The sequence below is a fragment of the Diadema antillarum genome, unplaced genomic scaffold (genome assembly GCF_040938485.1).
Source record: "Diadema antillarum isolate AM-2024a unplaced genomic scaffold, OU_Dant_1.0 scf00000140, whole genome shotgun sequence".
In the NCBI taxonomy this organism is placed as follows: domain Eukaryota; kingdom Metazoa; phylum Echinodermata; class Echinoidea; order Diadematoida; family Diadematidae; genus Diadema; species Diadema antillarum.
Window position 1 is genome coordinate 1,590,001 of NW_027271029.1, and position 17,374 is coordinate 1,607,374.

Genomic DNA, 17,374 nt, shown 5'->3' on the forward strand with positions numbered 1-17,374 from the left:
GCTCGAACGGGGGCTATCCACAACAAAGGCGCCATGTCTTTTTATGATGTCCTTATCTTATACACATTTACACTCGACACTGAAGAGGTATGTAAGAAAAAATCCTAATGGCACCTTTTCTCTGTTGAATTTGTTTATCCACGCTCAATGAGTTATCAAAGTAAGTGTAATTATCAGAGTGTATTACTGACGTTAAGCACGTGCAATAAAGCGTTTTAAAGGGGACTTACACTCACAAAATTGACTTGGTATCAAAAGCGAAATAATAGTAAAATCCACTCTACTAAAGAAAGTTTGCGAATGTTAAAATTTCATATGTTTAATGAATCAATAATGGCAACCAAAATCCCCTGTGCAAATCTCATTGGGCAATACGTCATTGACTGTTAAGAAAGCATATAGTCTCCACTCTATTACCTTATACTACTGTAATTTGATTTGATACGAAGCATTTGATTTCTTCCTTATGAGATCATAAAAAATGACTTCTCATTTACATAGATGGTTTAAGTAACGATTTCAGTATTTTTTTGAAAAAAAAGAGCATGGCAGTTAACATGAATCCATAAAAAAGACAGGTTCGATCCCTACCTTTCCAATATACAGTTGTCCCATTGTATAACGAACAGCAATTATTTTGTTCATTTGAATGTACTAATCTTTCGGTACATTCGGATTGTACATATATCATGGAGTGGAGTGCAAATCTCCATTACGGAGATTTAAATACACACATGTCTCTTTCATTTTGTTTATTCAACTGACCCATTCCAATGTCCACATGAAAAACATTTACAAGTATTTGAATACGGTTGTGTGCCTAGAAAGTGGTTTTCATGCACCGCATTTTTTTTTTAAATTAAAAAAAAACTATTTTCAGCGGGTTACATAGTTTTGACTAAGTTACATACACGAGCAACACCGGAAACAGAGTCTCTTGAATCTCACGAAAATACGTCAAGATGAAGTAAGCGAACATGAATTATTTTGAACATACAATGAAATACGAGAGGTCAGACCGGTCACCTTGCTGTTTCTCCAGAAAAAAAAAACTGTTTATTTTCTTTTTACGTTCACTTGACACAGAGATAATACCTCTTTTCTTTTCGCGAACCTTAGCTGTTATACAGTTTATCTGGGCCGCATTCCTATACAGACTGAAAATTATTCAAGAGATTTTCTGGTGAGCGATACACTGTGCTCAGGAACATTATATTGAAATCATTGTGCCTGAACTATTTACAGACAGTCGTTTTTGTTACTTCATTTTTGCGAGCAAATGCAGCTGTTTCATTTCATTTTGTTACTAAGCTTTTGATGTATGTCCCCCCCCCCTCTCTCCTATAATTCACAGACTTGTGTTTGTTCTGTCTTTTTGTTGGCCCCTTCCGTGGGCAGCACATGTTGGCATACATGTCAGTCTGCTTATTGCCTTCGATGTTCTGATACTCGAAGTTGCAGTGGTTCTTTTTACAACTGCCCATTCCTTTAGGCTCCTCCAGTACACAAGGACTTAATGACCCCCCTCGAAGACCTTTGACTTTTGAAAATGTTAGCAGTCGTTAAAGGACGCTGTTCAGATGTACCGCGTCTACACATGCAGACTAAAGAACGACTGGTTCTGTTTATTCCAGAATGGAATGGTTTACAAACAATGATGTATTCAATTTCTACGCGTAAAATTGTATCAACGGATGTAAGTGACATGCTGACCCGCCTGAGACTGCAACTGACCAGGGAGGTCGCGACTCACCTCCCTGAATTGACGCATGTAAAATTGAAACGAAGATAATCGGGGGGTGGGGGGGGGGGGGGTAGTTGGGTCAATGACATAGCTCACTATAAGGTTCTCATTGCAAAAGTATTCATTGATATGGATGCATTAATAATCCAGGATTTTGTGAAAATAAGAGTCACATTCTTGTACAACCTGACATTCATGTGTACATAACGTACCTCTGTGTTCAACAACTGATGGGAAAAACATTCCCTTTTCTCTCTCCTATTTCCTGTCTGCATATTTGTTTAAGTCTTTGTGAACAATGTTACGATTTAGAGGTATTTGGCTCTATTGTTCCAACACTGCTCGGTCTTTGCCTCTGCAAACATTCAAATGAAAGAACACGGTACGCATGCATATATCTGCATATAACTGCAAACATTCGTACCAAAAAGATGTACCATCTCCCTGGATGTACGCAGTTCTGGTGGCCGAAGTGTGATACATTTCGCCAGAAAAAGTTGAAAAGGTTCTTCGACTCTTCCAACAACAACAAAAAAAAAAAAATCAAATCAAAACATACACTAAGCGCGAAATATTCAAACAGTTGATATCCCAGGTGCCGGTGAATATTAAAGACGCAGTGATACGAATGACATACCGGTTCCTGTAAAAATATCCGGCTATCAAACTTGATAGTAGCCCCCACTAAACCTTGGAAAACCACTGTTTGTGTCAATGTTAGAGCAATTTGCGGAAATATAGCAACATTGCAGATAATAATATGTTAGTTTATTTGAGAGTTTCAAAAATTAATCGCATGCAAAGTCCCTGAAACTAGACGGATATCAAATGAATATCAAGTCGATGTTTTAAAGGGTGCTGTTCGTTATTCCGAAGGTTCGCTATTTCGAAGGTTCGTTATTCCGAAGGTTCGTGAATCCGAAACACACAAATTCCCTATACCTAGAGGTTCGTTAATCCGAAAATGAAAAAGGGTTCGTTAAACCGAACATTTGGTGTTATTCAGAAGGTTCGTTATTCCCGAGATTGGTTAATCCGAAAATGAAATTCAGAATAACGAACCTTCGGAATAACGAATATTCGGACTAAAGAGCCTTCGGATAACGAACCTTCGGAATAACGAGCTGTAACTGTTTTAAATTGGCTAACATTGTGTCTTCACTGAACAACAACAACAACAACAAAACCCTTTTTTTCTTTGACTGTGATATCGTTAGTGCAGAGTGGCTCATTCACGATTTTGTATTTTCTCAGAACAACAACAATAACAACAACAACAACAACAACAGCAACAACCACAATATTCTACAGGTTTGCTAAAGAGATATAGGGCCTAATTTAGGGCATGAAATTTCACGGCAAATCGACACCAAGGAAATGAAGATATTGCAAGAAACCTCTAGGTCACGTGACCAAGACAGCTACACTGGAACAGTGAAGCCATCTATACGAGATGTTAACAGTCAAACGGTACTTTTCCGTCACTTCGCGATAAAACTTTCTTTTCTGGGCAACTTCTCGTTGCTCATAGCATCTCTATAGAAAAAAAAAATGCTTACTGTCCAATCCGATATCGTTTTTCCTTTCATAGCACTAAATAGGATCTCACGTAGGGCAATGAAAATTATATTAAACAAATTGTTCAAGGATTAACTCATTTAGGTAAGGCGGAAAAGAGAAGAGCCTTCGTTTTCACACGCAAAAAAAAGAACGTTATTCCAGATGTAGTACACAAAGGCAATTTAATGGAACTCTGTGATGGTGTACTAAAAATGGACACAAAATTTACCTTAAAGGCGCATACAATATTTTTTCTTGAAGGGGCATTCCAGACAAATTATATAATTTCTCATCAGGTAGTACATAAATCCGATAGTGCCATGTAGCCTACGGATTTGTGGAATTTATTGTGATTCTTGAGCAGATGAACCAATACTCTGACAAATCCAGAACATACTATACAGCACAATAAGGGTGATAACGTCACGAACGTATTTAGGAGGCTCACACATACCAGTTATGTAGCGATGTAATTCCATTACAATACCACTTGCTTATATTCACCTGTGTATACAATGCATGCATGATTTCTTTGTTTTGTTTTTCTTCCTTGGGCACCCAACCATGCGTTCTAATGTGAAGCTGCTGTGTCGTCATCATCATCCTTGCTCACTGTGGTTTGTCCCGAAATATGTAAGGAAAAAAATCCAAAAGTCCAAAAACCATCATCCAGGCCTTTGAATAGTACCCAAGGAGCTTGGTAAGACGATTTTCTCCCTACGCCAGCCATTGTGTACACGGCGTGCGTGACGATACACAGTGGCACAAAATTGCAGGCATATACCATATGACATGCCTCTTTTCTTTTTCTCCCCCCACCCCCGGTACTATAATGTTTCTTTCTGAACAAATTGATTGCTCATGGTCGCAGCAAAAAGTTATTCATAGCTCGTTGTTCGCAGTCACCAATGTTTACATATCACATCTAAAGAGTTTCAGTTCTTCCCGTTCTTGAAACGTCTATTGTGATATTCCCATTTTTTCTTGCGCCTTCTTTTTACTTCCATTCCATCGTATTTTCCTTGCGTAAATCAGAGCCTGCCTTATTCATTCAGTTAAAAACTGTAAGTCCGCTTCAATATTATCTTAAAAATTCCCTACTATTCTTTTATATGCGAGAGACAATTTTGACATAGGATGCGTGATAACTGTATAGTTGAAGTGATTTTGCTGTGAAATCGAGAAAAGTAAGAGCGCACCTTGATTCTCCTTATTTATTTGAGCAATTTTTTCCTTCTTTGTTTTGGAGCGCTAAAGTCGTTTTCCATGGGATTTGCAATATTTATTGTGTGTTAGTACTTTCTGACATTCACACACAAAATAAAACCATACAATTTTATGACCATGTAATGGTATTTCGGTTTTAACTTTACTTGTTGTTCTTGTTTCAGTGTTTTAAGTCCCATTTATAATGCATCTTCCTATCGGCCCTTAAATTTTCGACGATGTCTGCCCTTGACACATGATTGGGCTTCATGTTGCAAGATGTTACTCATTCGTGACATGACGAACGTCAATTAGTCGGAAGCAGGATGTGAATATAGCATACCGCAAAAAGAGAAAGTTAAGATCAGCTGGAACACACACCGCAAAAGAAAGCACATGATCATCAGCAGCAGGACGTGGATATCCCTTGAAAAAAAAAAAGAAGAAGAGAAAGTTTACTCGTAAATCGGTGGCATAATAGAAGGGGAAAAGTATGTGACGTCCGCCGCTGCAGCCATATTTTCTTTCCGCTGTGTGCTGACAACAGGAATGAATGATTCATGACGAGGCGAAAATCATCACGTATAAACAAAATCCAGCCTGCCTGCATCAATAGATCTCAAATTCGCTCAAATATGTAGTTTGGTATGATACCACCGCTAGGAGATGTCATGCGCGCGCGCACACACACACACGGACAGACAGACGGACACACGAAATAAAACAAAATAAGAATGGTCAGAAAATATAAGCAACTTGACATCTGCCCCTCATTCCGTTTTATCCGACCTGTGATGAGGAAACGGGAGAGATTGGGCACGTACATTATCCATTAGTCATGAAATTGAGAAGTTATCACGACAGTCATGCCATACTCAGCCTGGCCCGTGTTCCCTTAGAGGGCTTTTTACACTTGTAAAATTTTGCTTAGCCCCGGACCAACGGTGGGGCTAAGGGGGGGCCTTAGCCCAACCGTTGGTACGGGACTATCCTTAGCCCACTTTCTGTTTACACTCGTTTTTGCCAAAGTGGGCTAGCCCCACCGATAGTACGGTACTATCTGGCCCTGCAAAATAGCAGGGGTTAGCACCGCAATTGCGGTGCTAGCACCGCAATTGCGGTGCCAAGCAAGTGAGTGTAAACAGAACGAAAAAATAATCCTGGGCTAAGCGACGGAGACGAAGTCCGACCCTCACTGACCAATCAGAAACGAGGTAATCAAGTGCTGCCGGTGCGTGCGTGTACGTGTACAGTACACAGCGTAATTATGAATATTCATGTGGTTTGGAAAGTCCGGGGCTAAGAAATACGAGTGTAAAAAGGTCAGTTTTCTCCTTAGCCCCGGACAAGAGATGATACGGGACTAATTGGCGAGTGTAAAAAGCTGAAAAAATTGGTACGGGACTAACGATAGTCCTGGGTCAGGGAAAGTCCGGGGTTAAGAAACACAAGTGTAAAAAGCCCTTATACAACGCTTCTCACATGGAAAGAAAACAAACTAGTTTCCTGGACTCTGCGCCTCTCAAATCGAAGAGGCGTGATAGTCAAATCAACATTCCCAGAAAAACGTTTTTCCCAAAGCCCTCGTTATTTTCTGATAAATGTGAGGTAATTATCCATCATCGCTTTTCCTTTCTTTGTCTTGTTTGTCTCCAATAAAAGAAGGCTTTGCTGCGACTTTTCTTTCATTTATTTTTTTTTTTTGACGAGAATGATTCAGAGAAATATTGTGAATACAATGCATATGTATGTGACTATTCACACCGAAGCTTCATGCATGAACAGAACAATGATTCCAATACGTGATCCATAGGTAAGCTGTATGGAATTATGGATTCAACTATGGAGGGGGGGGGGGGATTGAAGATAATCTGAACCGATGCGTGACTGTGTCGCTGTCTATATAACACAGAGTTGCCAGAAATACAGAGCGGCAGCCAAGCTGAAACCCTCCAAGCACAAGAGCACGAGAACCATCACCACTTCCCAGTCAGTACACCAGTTATTACACATGTTAGTACTCGGTTGCCTGAACATTCTACACAGCGTCATGCAGCCATACACACATCGCATGCATGTACACACATTTAGCTATATTCCCAACGAGTAATATTAAACATATGTATAATTTTCAATATTAATGTTCGGTTTGCCGTTACTTTTGGCTTCTTTTCTTTTTAACAAAAGTTCATTTTATATAAGTCTACCGACAGTAATCGTTATACGTCCATTTGTTTGGACTCTCAGAATTGAAAAAAAAAATTGTTGTCAACAGCCTTCTTAAAAGACTATTTTCATTTCCTGTTAACCCGATGCCGCAGGAGTTAGGTATATAGGCAGTGATATTGAGTTACGATATTCCTTGAATGGAGAACAAAAGTTATTCGGAAAAAGAATTGGTGTTTGTGAGATCAATATACTGAGAACTAAATGGGGTTGACGAATTCGGCTTACAATCCGATTTTCCAAGTGAGGAAAGAGTTCAATGTCCTGAAAAGAAAAAAAGGACTTGGCATATTTTGGACTGAGGAGAATAATCTAAATTCTGGTCATGTGAGAATGATTTCGATGAAAAAATACCCCAAAAAACATTTGATATACAAACAGACATCCTCATCCCCCCAAGAACAACAACAAAAAAAATGGTCACCAAGCCACAGAGTGATCGAAAGATCAGATTTAAGCCTTCTTAAAATATAACACAGTACACAATGTTATGTTTGCATAATCCCTTGGGCAAAAACATAATCCGCGCATATTATTCATATCCGATATATCACCTGTTTCGCCTTCATCATACCAAGCCGCGATACACTAATGTCTTGATATTTAGGAGCCCCCCCCCCCCCCTCCCGCTCCAGAAAGGCTGGACTATTAACTCTACCTTCCCTGTAGAAGGTAGTTTCAATTTTTGGAGCTAATAGACGTAAATGGTCCATAATCACAATGTGCAATTGACGATAATGCAGGACACGTTATGCGATTGCTCCGCGGCGCTATCCTTGCAGATCCCCAGTAATTTGCTACTGGTGTCACAAGCGGGCTACCCTGGGAAAGCGTTGGCGAGAGAGATCCACGCTATTATGGCTATCCCCTTCTTGCCGCGGCTTAACACATGCGAGATGTTTAAAGGAACTATGCAATGCAAATGCATGTTGGCTTCTATTGATTTATGATACCTTGATCATTACATGTGGTCAAAATAACATTTTAGCAAGTGCTATACACCTAAAGTTTTCTATTATTTTTACTCTGATTATTTGGATAGCCAATAAAATACACCTTCAAATCCAAGATTAACAAAAGAAATGGAATGCGTCTTTCCCTTGATAGAGTATAACTTGCATGTTTACTTATTGTTACTAATATGATGAATAAAAGACATTGCAGCAAAACATGCAAGTCATGTTCGGTCTAGGTCAAAAGTGTATTTTGTTAATCATATCAGAGTAACCATTTTAACGATTTATTTCATCCAAACAGTCATGTTCATAACTATCCCACGCGACGATCCGACGAATTCCATCTTCCGTTAATGAGAACCGCACATGCCCAAAATACATTTCTTTATACCGGACCCAGACTTTGGTATAAATTAGATAATAGTTTAAAAGATTCCCCCAAATTTGTTACATTTAAATATAAACTCAGAAAACATTTACTTTCTACTTATAATCTTAGATAATTTAAATTGTTATAATTTATGCTTGAGCTTTCACCTGTCCTGATGTCGCAGCACTTGGCGTGTTCTGTGTGCAGACCTCTCTTCTTTCTTCTCTCCTTTTCCTTTCCTGTCTATTGTTCTTCGTAGACTTGTATTGTTACCGTCTTCTCTCCTCTCGGTACTGTCTCGCGTCCAACAGTGTATATGCGTGTGGGTAATTGAATGTGTGTACGAATGTATTGTCCTTGTCATATTTTCCCGGTACACGTGGTTCAATGAACAGTGTCCGGGCACTATAGCATTGGTATTCTATATTTTTTTCCCGACCTGTGTATCTCAAAATAACTACATGTATATTGATATAGAATAGTATATCATTCACTCATTATTTATCTAGCGATCCACGTCCGACAAGCTTTGCTTTTTAGTGGATCACTATTTTCCATGATCGAATTTATTTTCCGCTCGCCCACGTAGTATTTGTACAGTTTTCCTCTTTATTATTGTACATATATGTTGTTCTATAATTTGTCTCGTATATTACATGAATCTTTTGCAAGCGTTTGAACAATATCATTTAATGACATGTATACATTGTACTATGTTTTTGATTTTCGTTGATTGGAAATAAACTATGACTGAATTGAATTGAATTGAATTGAACCAATGATTGGCAGATGATGTCAACGGCAGAGAACATTTGTTTTTGGGAGTAATATTGTTTTCTTTGTAATCTGAAGAAAAATAGTAGTAATTTTTAAAAATAAAACATATGACACCTATACCTAATTTAGGTATCAACTGGGCCGCATAAGTGGTTTTGAGGGTATCATGAATCAACTCAAAGTCAACAAGCATTTGCATTTATAGGCCTATATAGTTCCTTTAATGCTCATGAATATAACAGTGGATTGGCCTGGCGTGGCTGGGACAGGTACCCACAATAAGGCGAAGCGGTGATCCAACTTGCCGTAACAGGTGGCAGTATATGTTCGTCATTCTCCAGTCACCTGTCCCTCTAGATGTGTCTAGAAATCGACATCATTGTCCAAACAGCCCTTGAAGGGGAATTTTGACACGTTTCCGTTACACTGAAGGGTACAGAGGTAGAGAAAGAGATAGTGGAGAGAATCCATCCACCCTTAAAAAATAATAATAAAACACCCAGCAACAAACAACTCAGAATTTGGCTACAATGAATAACATGTCACCTTAGTTTGTATGTTATTTGTGTTGGAAGAGGTGATATAAGATTGCACTCGCGCATCACATAACGCTGCATTTACTCGTTAGCGTTTACTCCCTTACTCGATGTTAGAGTGGTACGGCTATGGTTATCAAGTCCTTACTAACTTTTTGAGGGGATGACTGAAATACCTACTACCTCCTCCCCCCCCCCCCACACACACACATACCATTTAGCAAATGCACGCAAAACTACGTCGTCAGGGTGGTTGAGACCAGATTGCCCGCGCCATCACAATATCACACGATAATGATGGGTGGATCTACGAAGCAGTACGGTCGCCACCTCCATCATGGGTCTATATATGTTTACCAGTAGAGACACCCTCCTCCAAGACTTATGCTTACCCTATACCCACACAAAAGTAGAAAAGCTATACAGAAGCTATGGACGGATTTCAAAAGCCACTGCTTCTTTGCCCATATCGCAAGCAACGGCAATAAAATCAGGAAGCGTGACACCTTGAAACGAGGCCAAGAATACGAGACGAGACGCTTGTTCCGTTCGCGACCATCACAGACATCTCTTCGACATCTGCAATGGAAATATTAACAATTGCAGCTCCCCTTCTCTTGCTGAATTGGTTACTAGCGAACAACGTTTGATGTTCTCGACGAGAACAAGTTGATGAAGTTTGACGTGTGCCTGAGTACACCCAGTAGTTGAAAGAGGCTACCTTCTTATTACCCATAACAATAACTCTTTCTCGAGGTCCACTTGGAAGGACGAGATCTTTCCAGCACACAGTGACTTCCATAGCACACAGTGACTTCCATTTCAATTCCTGTCCATATAATCAAAATTCACTCATGGCATGAATTATTCAAATTCTTTTTGCCCTGATATTTTGCTGGCCAACGGAGATTTCAAACTGAAACACGACTAGCAGGCGGGTGATTTTACAATTAGAGAACGACGAACAACGCCACCCATTGTCAGGTCAGCATTTGAAGAAACGCTTGTTATAGCCAGTCACACCGTTCTTCCTTCTATCTTTTAAAATCTATGCGACAAAATCTCTTAAGGTATGAAGATCACAGACCAACTGAAATGGACGCTTGTCACAAGTGCATAGTAGTTCCCACTTTTTTTTACTGGTAAATAATTCTTTTGCTTTTGTTTTATTCAAAGATGGAAGTTTCTATAGAATAACTAATTTGAAGAAACATATAATAACTAATTTGAAGAAAAAGCTTTATTTTAATTGTCAGCTTGGAACGGCGATAGAATGTCAGTATGAATGTTTACGACTTGATTCAAGCAGAAATAAAGGAAGAGAGAGAAAAAAAGTAAACTTCTCTTTGATTTGTGAAGACATTCCTCCCAAAAATAATGCAAGCCTGAACTTTGTTTGACACGACTGGTAAATGAGACCACACTCTGGGCAGAGAGCGATAGAGCGAAAGATACCCTTTGCACCACGCCGAAACGCTGTATTTGAACTTTGATGCAATGTGACGTCTAACCCGCAATATATCGCTTTGTCAATAAAGGCAAACAAATTACCTACAGAAACCCCCGCAGCTCTTTTTAAGAGTCAATAAAATGATATTTCCTGTCAATCTTGAAGGCCATCTTTACAAAAATACACAAACGCGCACACCACTCTAAAAGGAAAAATCCCTCCAAGGAAAACAGCCCAGCTATCAATAGTCCGACAATATGAAATTCATGTATTAATAAATTGGCACAGGGGAAACTCAGAGAAAATATTCAAACGAATCGGTACATATAAAGTGTGGGAAATTCCTTTATTTCGTCGCGGTTCCGATCTAAATCTTTCCTTTATCAGGCCAGGCACAAAGAGATGAGACTGAAGATTAAAATTCCTTGAAGATTAATTTTGTTCATCTGAAGTTACGGTGTACAATGGTGAACATGAAGGGAGAGGAGATCGAGAGACAGTTTGGTAGAAAAAAGGTTGGACAGATGCAGATACACAGACACACAGACAGACAAACAGACTCAGACACACACACACACACAGACACACACAGACATATATATATATATATATATATATATATATATATATATATATATATATATATATACATGTATGCATGTATGTCTGTATGTATGTGTGCATGCCTGTATGAATGTATGTATGCATGTATGTAAATGTCTGATGACGTCTGATCTGCGTGGTGTCTTCGATATCCTTCTAGCATAAAAAGCATTTACTTGCAACAGCGGATCAAATCAAGCGATAGCGCTATGCTGTTGCAGCGAGTTGAGCTGGTGCACGCTCTGTGGCGTCGCGTCGTCAGGTAGGTGACCTTGCATTCGCAGACCAAACTTGCAGCTCCATGCAGGGACCTGCTCCATGGACCATTCAACGAATGTTGAGTCTCGAGTTTCAAATTGGAGCAGACAGCAAAAGCCCAACCACCGTCATGCTGGTGAATGTTTCCTCAGAAGTTCAGTAAACTTCATTTCTTGCTAGCTTCAAGTTGACACCAAACCGAGCTCGAGGCAACAACCTCTCCTATACCCCTGCACTTTAATTTCAAAAAGTGAACCATCAGTTCATTCCTTTTTATCATGACTGTACGTGAGGCACACGTCTTTTCTTTTGCTTTTTGTTTCTGTTCGGTCCATGGTTCGATATTTCATGGGTCTAGAACTTTGCAATTTACTCAGTGCCATTATACTATCTGGTATCCAAAAAGAGCAGGCATATATTGCGATGTATTGGATTAAAAGAATAAAATACGAAATAAAAGAGGAAAAAGTTCCAGAGAATTAAAAAGATTGAATAGCACCCATAACAGCAACAACAACAATAATGAAAGAAAAAAATGCCAGAACAGAGTTGATTAACAGAGTAGCTTTCTTTGACAAGCAAGGGAAAAGGGAAACTACTTCTTCACGTTCAGACGACAGTTGAAAAGCTCAGTTCGTTAAAAAAACTTGAAAACTATTTTGCTTGACATAATGTGGAGGCAAATTTGATGTATACAGATATGTGACAAACATATAAATATATATAAACATATACTACCGACAAACTACCGAAACGTAAAGACCATTTCGAAGTATGGAGGTCATCCAAACAACCCCTAGGGTACCACACGTCCGTGACCATGCTTTGGTCAAGCTCTGGCTGTCACTTGCGCAGAACTCCTCAAGTGCGTTCTGCATGATCGCCATAAGAAATATATAGTGAGACTACTTGGACAGTGAAGCGGAAAACGACTTTTGTGCACTCTTTCAAGGAAAGACTCATTCTGATCCCTTGAAACGATTCACTTCAAGTACGAAACGCAAGTGACGACAAGGTCACATGACCCTATTGGCACGAGCATGCGACGCCGACTATCGGCAATGAAATACATGTTTCTCAAGTCATTTGTCATTTGTCATTTTTTTTTTTTGGGGGGGGGAGGGGGGGTTACGATCTTACAATTTCATTTTCTGAGTTCATTTGAAACAACTTCCACAAGGAATTTGGCCTGCAAAATCACAAGGCGGTAAATTCAAGCAAAGGATAGTCCCTCCTCCTGGGTTATATAAATGCTAAGTTCGAATGATATATATACATATTATATATATATATATATATATATATATATATATATATATATATATATTATGTCCGACCAACATCTAATAAGTTTAGGATTCATCATCGTAACAACAGGAACTAAAACAAAATACTTAGTACTTTTTCGCGCACGGGAAATCATGACAGATTTACAAAAAGTAGTCTATGAAGTTCCATCTCGTGCATTATAAAATGGATGTTTGAATCTTCATTTCTCTTGGATGGCAGTGTGTAAAACAGTTCCAGCAATGACACAAAAATGAACTATAAAAACATACAAAAATGCAAAAAGAGTCCTGTGCATTTAAGTCTTTCATCCATGGTTACATACTAACAGTGCTGGATGCCCGCACCGTATTCTTCGTGACTTATCGCAGTTATGAAAGCTTTGATTTGGAAGAAATGTGGATAAGCAATTGACTATAAAGTTCACACTAGTTCAAACCCACACGGGAAAAAAAAACCCACCTCTGAGAGACCGAAGGATTGAACTACAGCATGTATACAATATCTCCCCCATAACTATAAAGTTGAGCATGCAATCTAATATGACATCCCGTCTCATTTGATATACCCTTGCATCATCAACTCTGCCATGCAAGTTTTATATTAAAGAATACCTCCACTCGGCGGCGCCGCGGCGCTGTTTGTCACATTCAATAAAAACCGGCCGCCATACAAAGGACCTTCCCACATAAATCCCGTTAGCACGATAAAAATATTCTGCACCATATTCTAACATTATGGGTATATAGCCTTGTGCACTTCGCGGCGCCTGCGGACATTCCATACCAATCGTTCAAAACGCTTTAAAGAAGACATCCCTGCAATAAGCTGCACTTACACGTAGCTTTGCTATAGGTGTGGAGTTAGAGGTTCATGTTTACAGAGACCTACCACGAAGCTATTGATTGAAACATGTACGATTAGTCCTGGTTTTTTTTTTTTTTTTTTTTTTAATGCTTTGACCCTTGGAAGAGGGAAGACGCCATGTCATTCATAAACACATGGTGTCATGTTGTAAATTGTAACTCGATACAGGCTTCCATCACGTGGACTCGCAAGGGATGCATTTTTTTCCATGAGTCTGCGTGCGTGTGTGTGTGTGTGTGTGTGTGTGTGTGTCTGTGTGTCTCTGTGTGTTGTCTCTTGTGTGTGATGTCCTCACTTCAACAAGGGGCAAAATATTTTGAAAGAATTCACATTTCAAGTGGGGGTGGGGTTTGTCAGGGGTTTCTCTCCCTCCAAGATTATGGTAAAGTTGTTATTAAGACATGTGTATGCCAGTGCAGTTTCTGTGTGTGTGTGTGCTTGTGTGTGTGTGTGTGTGCGTGTGCGTGTGTGAGGATGTGTGTTAGGGTGTGTGTGTGTGTGTATGTGTGTGCATGTTTGAGGGTGTGTGTGTTTGTGCGTGTTTGTGAGTATTGTGACATATTAGAGTTCTATATTTCCAAAGCCATCACACAGGGAAAACTCGATATTGGTCCCAAAGTGATCTAATAAATAACCATACCCAGGGAGTTGGGAAGAGACATTTTTCATCTCCCTGTTTTACCACCATGAACACAAACTAAGATCGTCTACTTCGAAACATCAAGTCAGTCTTCACTTCCATGGAATTAAGGATTTAGTTGTCAATCAGCAACATAATTATCATTCTTGTTATGGGGGGGGGGGGGTCGGGGGTTCTAGATTATGATACCGATAAAGAAATATTGATACTTGCAAAGGTTTTGATATGAAGGCCAACGGGTGATATCAAAACCACTTAGGGTATATCAAAGTAATACTATGTATCGCGTTGATAAGATGGCAAAAAGGGAATATGAAAAGGAAAGAAAAAAAAGTAAACTGAAAGAGATCTTTACTCACCCGTACTCAAATCCGGTCACGCTTTGATATCAAAACAGTGGGCACTGCACGCTGATATTTTAATCCGAGCAGTAAACAGATTCGCGAAATAAAGAAAGAGAGAAGAGAGAGCGATGCGAGAAAATATACGAATTCAAGCCCTGGTTGGATCCAATGATTTTCCCCTCAAAGGCCCGCTGACGGCTGACAATGCGACTATTCTCGGACCTTCCTCGCCGATTACAAAGGCAGAAAAGTGTTGGCTTGACATGACAATTCGCGCCTTTGGTGAGAAAAAAATGTCAGAAGCACAAAATGATGACAAGAAGTATGCTATGCACCGTCGTTAAATCCGTTCGATTGTTATCGGTTCGCATTGAAGAATCATGCCCGATTTAGCATACCCACGTCGCGACGCGTCAGTGACAGCCAGAGAATGGCCAATCCAACTTTTTGATCCGTGGAATCCTCCACACTATAGGCAATCTCTTGAAAAGGACTTAAATTAATGAAAGTATATCATTTCCTTAACAGGCGATGATTTAGCAGAATGATGATTTTTGGGGCATTTATTCAATTCAATGCAGAGAAACACAACGCCACAAAACATGGTCACTTGTAACTATAGCTGAAAATGGGAAGGATATAATTCAAGTGTAAGGTAGCCCTCTTTATTAGAGAGACGTAGAGAAAATGGAGTTATGTGAATTACGCAGATGAGAAGAAGTCAAGTTCTGACAGCCGAAGAGGAATGCTTTTGGATCCGGATCCGATTATAATTATATTCGCTATTCAGCGGCAGGCAAGAGAAACTAAGTAAATATTTAATCTCTCGCTCTCTTATATGGGATAATTCCCCCCCCCCGAAAAATAGTTACATTCATAATTTTTGTCATTCCTGAGAGCTTTTCAAGTTAATGTCCGGTTTGTGTGCGTGTGTGTGTGTGTGTGTGTGTGTGTGCGTGTGTGTGTGTGTGTGTGTGTGTGTGTGTGTGTATCTGTGCGTGTGCGTCATGTGTCAACGAACATCACACCGTGTAGCCGCCGCAGCTATCGTATTTTTGAAGTAGAGTATCACATTTACATTTCATACAATGCTAATACAGTAATTCATGCATTCAACGGTTGAAAATTTTTAGATATGAAAAACTCTCGCGACATCGTACTACTTTAATACTACTACTATAGGGGACAGCAGATGTCGGAATCAAAGAGGTCGCTTGAATCGGGGGGGGGGCGCAGAATGCAGCTTAGCTATGTGCTATGAAAATGATTGATTATTGCTAAAAACATCGAGAGCATACAGGTTGATTGACGGGTATGAAGAATAGACGGCTGTCGCAGTATTTCAAACAAGAGTTAGTAATGACCGTGAGGTCAATGGTGTCGGTCAAATCCTAAAGGACGGTAGAAAACCTTGACCAACGCATCACTGCACCGATGCTGTTCTACCAGTTATCCAGAGAATGCGTCAATCGGTCATCATCAGGACGAATTTCTGCATTCTCAGGAAATATAAACTGCTCGAAATTGAACAGTTCCCCCTTTTGTAATGACTCGTCAAACTCATTTAATATTGCGACATGCATTTCACAGGTAACCTTTAATTCCTTAAAAACGTGTACTACAGCCGATGCCGTTCAGTAGTGGTGTGAACAAAAATAATACTTTCAATACTTACAGAATCTGGAGATGAGTTATGGCACAGAAGCCGAGTTCAGAAGATCCTATCAAACATTTAGCGACAAGTTCCCTAAACACTCTTCTCTCTCTCCCTCGGGTGATACAGATTAGGAGTGCTGCGGTTGGCGAACATTAGTTTGTACATTCATTCGATGGCGTTGCGTACGAGATTCCAATCCAAGGCAATGAATTTAATCCATTTGTAATCCGTGAGATCTGGCGTGAAACAAAGACTGCCGTGCATCCATTTCAATTGACTCCATCGAGATGACAAAGAAAAACACAACCCAAAATACTCGACTCAGAGTTCCGAGCATTCATGCAGTAGAGGCTTACTCACTTACATGGGGAGCACGTTTTACTCAGCCGATCATGAAATCAGAACTGGGGGTGTGAGCCAACACAGACCAAAACATCACTCACTCTACGTCTTTGCTCACTGCTCACTACGTTCCCCGAAAGAGTTTTGGAGTTTGAACTTCGCTTGCGAGATTTGTCAACACTCGGGCGAATTATATGTCCTGCTCGGAGAGCGTTAGGCCAACGAGCGCAAGATTTCCTTCACTACTTCGAGGGCGTTGCACTACGTGTGCTCGCGTCGAGCAGGAGAACGTAAGGTGTCACAAAAATTGTATCAAAAAAGCAAAAATATATATAAAGAAAGGAAGAAAGAATGTAGCCTTGCCTTGTCTCGGAGCGTGCAGACAAAATTGTGAGAGTTCCACCAAATGAATTTTATCCATATAGGAATAAGTCATTTAGATAAAAATGAGACTGTCTGTGAACGCAGTCATGCGACAACAACGATCAAACCACGTTGTGTAAGTTGATCAATGGCTAGCTTGAAATAGGCGGCTTGTCCAAGCGATTTTG

General features: G+C 39.8%; 1 protein-coding gene across 1 annotated transcript in view; it reads right to left on the minus strand.

The window, feature by feature from the left end:
- The window catches only part of LOC139721223 (papilin-like), a 78,752-nt gene extending 61,838 nt beyond the window's left edge, over nucleotides 1–16,914 (minus strand). Inside the window, exon 1 of the mRNA XM_071632547.1 lies at nucleotides 16,500–16,914. The gene's annotated coding sequence lies outside the window, so the exon portion shown is untranslated. The remainder of the gene's footprint in view (nucleotides 1–16,499) is intronic.
- Between the last annotated feature and the right edge of the window lie 460 nt (nucleotides 16,915–17,374).